General features: G+C 45.4%; 1 protein-coding gene across 2 annotated transcripts in view; it reads right to left on the bottom strand.

Annotated features, from left to right (window-relative positions):
* Positions 1 to 4,981, bottom strand: part of LDLRAD4 (low density lipoprotein receptor class A domain containing 4) — a 567,965-nt gene extending 562,984 nt beyond the window's left edge. The window contains exon 1 of one of the 2 annotated variants that reach the window (XM_031946676.1): positions 4,956 to 4,981. The gene's annotated coding sequence lies outside the window, so the exon portion shown is untranslated. Of the gene's footprint in view, positions 1 to 4,268; positions 4,790 to 4,955 lie in introns of those variants that run through there. The other variant, XM_023496263.2, reaches the window with a different exon arrangement.
* Between the last annotated feature and the right edge of the window lie 1,019 nt (positions 4,982 to 6,000).

Raw genomic sequence — 6,000 nt, 5'->3', positions numbered from 1 at the left:
TGCTGGAAAGGGAGGGGGTGATTCTCAAATGATGCACCAACAAATTGGCACCAGATCCTTTAGTCAACAGCTGGCACTGGCTGGGTTCCACCATAAGACTCTGGTTATACAAACTGAGCCCCAGAAGAGGGAAGGGGGGAGAAGGAAAAAGAGAGGGGAAAAAAGGAAAGAGGAGCAAAGAGAAAACAGAGACAGAGGCAAATACAGAGAGACAAAGACTGAGAGAGAGAGAGAGAAGATGCTGAAAGAAAATGGGAAGAAGAGAAAAAGAAAGAAAAGGAGGTAGAGAGACAGAGGAATAGAACACTAAAAGACTACTAGGAACAGAGTGTCTTCCCAAAGCAAAAGGCAAACGCACACACACACACACACACACACACACACACACACACTCTTCCCATGATGGGAAAACTCTTCCAAGGGTTACTGCAGATTAAAAAACACAATAAGTAAGGAAAGCTAAAACCCTAAGACAAAATTTCAGTCTTTACAATTCATATATTCTCAAATGTACTCTTCAGTCAAAGTGTTCAATATTAAGACCAGCAAGCTATTGTAAGATCAAGCAGTTGTTAGGTCAACAAGGTTCCATTCCCACTTTCCCCCAAGTCTTAAAATTTATTGCTCTTCTTGAAATACATCAACAGATACTTCAAGTGCTACCAAATATTACTGTGTAATCAATGTACATGTTATAAGCACTATTAACATGCATGTGAGAGGTACTAGGAAGTATAGAAAGTAAGGACCAGCAATCATAGATTCAAATTCCAACTACAGACATATAGGATCAGTTGCCATGTGAGTCTGAGCAAATCCTCTAACATCACAGAGTTCCTGACAATTATCCAGTTCTCTAAGTTATAAAGGAGTTGCCCATCATCATGCTGAAAAAAAATAGGAAGAAGAGAAAAAGAAAGAAAAGGAGGTAGAGAGATGGAGAGAGACCCTCCTCAAAGGATTATTGTGAGGAACAAATGAAATCATAGGTAAGACGGTGTTTATAAACCTTAAAGCACCATATGAGTGTTATTATCATTATTACGAGCAACATGGCATAGTAACTAGAAAGTTGGTCTCAAAGCCAGAAAGATGTGGATTCAAATCCTATTTCTTACATTTAGACTGTTTGACACTAGACAAGCTACTTAACTTCTTAGTATTATAGGCAACTCTTAATCCAAAAATTACAGAGAAGGAGTGGACCTGCATTGGTAAAGGAAGTTTTCTTACCCACATGTCCCTAATATCAATCAAATCAGCAGTCTATTCTCTAGTCCTCTAATTATATTTTCCACATCACAACTTTTCCCATAAAAGTTTAGATACAACTCAGGTTGGCATGAGAAATTAAATGGGAATTTGGGAGCAGTTTTGCAGAAGTCACAGATGATATAAAGAGGCCAGCAAAAGGCATAGAAAAAGTTTAGAAACTCAGAAATGCATAAGATATATGGATAAGAGTGTGTATCAACTTATTTTTATCTTTTAATACCATAATAATTCTGATTTCTCTCATATGAAACGAAGCCCAAAAATTTTACATGAATTTTCCAGATCTCAGGGGTGCTGGACCCCTAACTCTCACAATGTGGAAGGGATGACTTTATTATTGTTGTTTTATTACAGTACTACTATTATTTGAATCAAGGGAAGAGGTTTCCACACCAGGAGTTCCACATGTCAAAGACAACACAGGTCCACATCCTTCCCCCCCCAAATCCCACCAAACTATATATATGTAGAAATGTGTATGTATAAGCATATAGAATAGCTCTATACATTCCATGTTCTTGATGTTATACAAAAAGAAGAAAAATAAAACTCTCTTGTGCCAGATCTGAGTCACTGAGGCAATACTCTGAAATAAACATTGTTGTTATGGATGATGATGTAAATATATATATATATATATATATATATATATACACATATATATATATATACATACAGAAAGAAAAAGAGAGAGACAGAAACAGAGAGACAGAGACAGAGAAACAGAGACAGAGACAGACAGAGGTGGTGAGAGACAGAGACAGAGACAGAGACAGACAGAGGTGGTGAGAGACAGAGACAGAGAGAAACAGAGACAGAGGGTGAAAGAGAACTGAACATGTACTGTACAATTAAAGTTTCTTCAGAATACACTTAGTAGAATACTCAGAGTAACTTAATACTCAGTGCTGAAGCACTAGAACAGATATAGATACGCAGAATATTACTCTTAATGTTAGTTGGCCTAGCAATAGGCACCATTTAAAAAGGAAATTCCCCATCATTACCCTCAAGGAAAAGCATTAGAATCTGAATATTTTTATGGGCTAGCACTGTTCATTATGACAACTTATCTCTAACTCAGTTAATTACTAATTATCTCATAAGGAATATCAAATTCACATTTCAACTTACAGTGCCTTGGACAATGTCTTGTACATAGTAGGCATTTAATATATATTTGTGGAATGAATGAATGAAGAAATCCTAAATCATTAGAGAATCACTGTTTCAGATTAAAAATAAGTTAAAATAGGAATGAAGAAAATAAATTGAGGAACAAAACAAAAAACATGACATTTTCCCAAACTAAAAGGCTCTTTAAGAAACATATTATATTTGTTTAAAAGAAATAAAACAAACATGAAATGGATTGGCCACCCAGACTATCACTATGTAACAACCAGTCAGCCTTCCCTGAAGCTGTGCCTGCCTTGAAAGGGTGGGCTGACAAAGGTCCTCTGCTTTGCTTTCCTGTTGAAAGGTGCAAGCCCGGTAGTCTGGGAAACAGGACGCTGATTTACATGTCTGCTGGATATGGTCTTCCATACTTCCATCACCACAATCCCTTCATTCTAATGGAGAATCTATTCCAGCAAAAGTTTGTGGAGGTGTTTTCTTCCAAACAAAGAATGCTACCTTTTTTCCCCAGTTAAGAAAAATTCTAAATAGACAAATGCCCTTCTGCTACCCTATCACATTAAGCCAAAGAGCTCCGTTGTCCTTCACAATCATCACTGATTGTACATACAGAAGAAACCTCATAAATAAGCCTCAGACATTAATAAATTACTGTTTTAAAATCTCTAGAAGGGCCACTTCACAGATATCCAGTATCCAACCTCAAAACAAAGGGAAGCTCTTTGATTTTTGGTTGGATACTCATTGTTTCCTGTTTATTCCAGGATGAGGGTCAAAGAGAAATTCAGCATGCCGGTTTCCCCTAAGTCTCCTCGGCAAAACACAGATTAAGTGTAATAACAGCCTAACATAAAGTAACAGACTTCCCACTCAACATAAAGAGCTTCGGGTGACCTTGTTTACACCAATTGATGCAAGACTGATCAGTAGTAGATAAGACAGGTAAGACAAACCTAGATTTGAACTAAGATAACCATAACAACAGTATCTGCGAATATAAACTGGGTTTGTTTTGTGGTTGATTAGGGTTGGGTTCTGTGTTTGTATGTGGGTGCCTTTCAGACAGCCCTCTCACCTTCCTCGTTTTTCCCCAGAAAAAAAGTTCTCTGCATGGTCCTTGATATGCAGGGCTTTCCCTACCAGCCAAAATCACAGCCGACTAGAGTTGGTCTACCTGGAGCTAAAGCCGGACGAACTCTCGGCTGCAGCTACCGCAGCTGCATTCTGTGGTATGCAAAATTAACTCTTGCCACTGCAGTTTAAAAAGCACACGGTGCTTTATAAGAGAGATACCAGGCACCGTACAATGGGAACCGACTAATTATCTGGAGTAATGGTAGGAAGAATAATATTCTGCAATAACAACGATGCCCAACAGACCAGGGTGGGGGAAAGGCTTGCAGTGGTTGGGATCGTAAGATGCAAACCCATTCACCTCAGCATCTGGGTTGGGGAAAACCCCGCGACCTGAAAGCACCTTCCTCCACTCCAGCACCATCCCGGTCAAGCTGATCCCCACCCCGTAGCACAGACAACCAGACAGACTGCATGCACTTCCAGTCTCTAGGGAAAGAGGACTCGTGGACTGAGCACACAGGAAGGGCGGCGGTGGCGACTCCGTTCTACTCCTACCCGATTCCAACCCCCTACCCCACCCAGACCCTTGGAAGTTCCCCTAGGTCTACCTCAAACCTCCTGGACGTCCTCTTGACCAGTTCCCAATATCGTCCTGTTCTTATTTCCCACCCCCACTCCGGCTGGACGCGCTGGGCTGAACTTGGGGCCAGACGTCTGAGCCCTACCCAGACACCTACAGTCCCAGCTCCCCCGAGGGAGCTCCCAGCCTCACTCACCTGCAGCCGCCCCCTCCCTCTTAAAGACCGCGTACCGGTGGGGAGACGGAGGCAGGGAAGTGGAGAGGGGAGGGCTGCAGACAGACTCAGCCCGGGCCAGACAGGCAAGAGGGGGCCGCGCTGGAGCTGCAGCCTTCCCGGCCCGACTCAAGGGCTGGTGCTCTAGGAGAGATGCCCCCGGGGCGTGCAAACCCAGAGAAGAGGCGTAGAAGGGCCCGAGGGCCGGGGCTGACCGCTGGGGACGCACTGAGACTGAAGTGTCTTGTCTCTTTAAGAGTCGGAGACCTTAAACTTGGGCCTCCCTCCCCCTCCCCCTTTCACTTTCCCAGGGACTTTCAGTCTGTCTGGCGGCGGCGGCGGCGGCGGGGACTGCGGCTCCTCCCCGGCTCTCCGGGATTCCCCGGCCCCGGCTCTGGAGCTGCGGCCACAGAAGCTGCATCTCCACTCCTGACACCCCGGCGGGAACTCCGGATCAAGAGAGCAGCGGAGAAGAAGAGAAGGAGGGAGGGAGGGAAGGAAGGAGGAAGGGAGAACCAACGGCAGTGGCACTGCCTCTTCCGGCCCGCCCCTGCCTGCAGCAACCCCTCCCAGGCTGGGAAAGGAGGGGGAGATGCGGGAAAGGGGTCGGGGAAGGTGGCGGGGGGAGGCTGCTGCTGCTGCTACCTCTGCTAATAGAAAGTGTCCTACCTCCTGCTCTTCCTCCTCCTCCTTTCCTTCTCCTCTCCTTTTCCTCCTCTCTTTCTCCTCCTCCTCCTCTTCTTCCTCCTCTTCTTCCTCCTCCTCCTGCCGCCGCCGCCGCCTCCCCCTGTCTGTCTCCAGCAGCGTATCTGTGTGCGCGGAGGGCTGTGTCTGTCTCCAACTCATTCCCAGTCTCTCCTCCTCCTCCTCCTCTTCCTCCTCCTTCTCTTCCTCCTCCTCCTCTTCCTCCTATCTCCGTCTGTAGCTAGTCGGTGACAGGCAATGGAAGAAGGGGAAAGGAAGGAAGGAGAGGAAGGAAGGAGGGGCAGAGGGAGGGGAGCAAATCGGGGCGGGGTGGTGGCTTCGCTTCGAGCCGTTGTGGTCGCGAGTCCTAGGCTACACTGACATCTGCCGGGCAGAGAGAATGAGAGAGAGAGAGAGAGAGAGAGAGAGAAGGAAGAGGAGAGAAGAGAAAGGAAGGAGGAAGGAAGGAAGGAAGGAAGGAAGGAAGGAAGGAAGGAAGGAAGGAAGGAAGGAAGGAAGGAAAGAAGGAAGGAAGGAAGGAAGGAAGGAAGGAAGGAAGGAAGGAGGAAGGAAGGAAGGAAGGAAGGAAGGAAGAAGAAGGAAAGGAAGGGAGGGAGGGAGGGAGGGAGGGGAGGTGGGAAGGGAGAGGGAGGGAGAGATTCAAGTTCAAGCAAGAATTAGGGAAAGACTCCGTAGACTTCGGGACCTGTTAAGGGTGCAAAATCTGAAGGAGGTGGTAGTTTTAGATTGGGTCCCTAATGGTGACTATAACCTTAAGAGAACGGAATTCTTCCTTTTAAAGTATTGCATTTGTGGTTATTTATCAGCCTCCCCTCTGATGAATATTAGTTCATTTCATCATTTCATCCATATACTCTTGAATAACCCGTGCCTGTGGAGGGCGACACTCCAAGGAGAGTCCCAGACACAACCCACCAGAACCCAGAGGTAAATCGGTTCACTGAGTTCCTCTCCTGTGGGTTCCACCCCTCATTTAAACAGCCTCCCAAACAACTTGAACCAATTCGGA

Source organism: Sarcophilus harrisii, chromosome 1 (genome assembly GCF_902635505.1).
Source record: "Sarcophilus harrisii chromosome 1, mSarHar1.11, whole genome shotgun sequence".
Lineage (NCBI taxonomy): Eukaryota > Metazoa > Chordata > Mammalia > Dasyuromorphia > Dasyuridae > Sarcophilus > Sarcophilus harrisii.
Note: the sequence above shows the minus strand (reverse complement) of the source record. Positions and strands in the feature narration are given on the sequence as shown.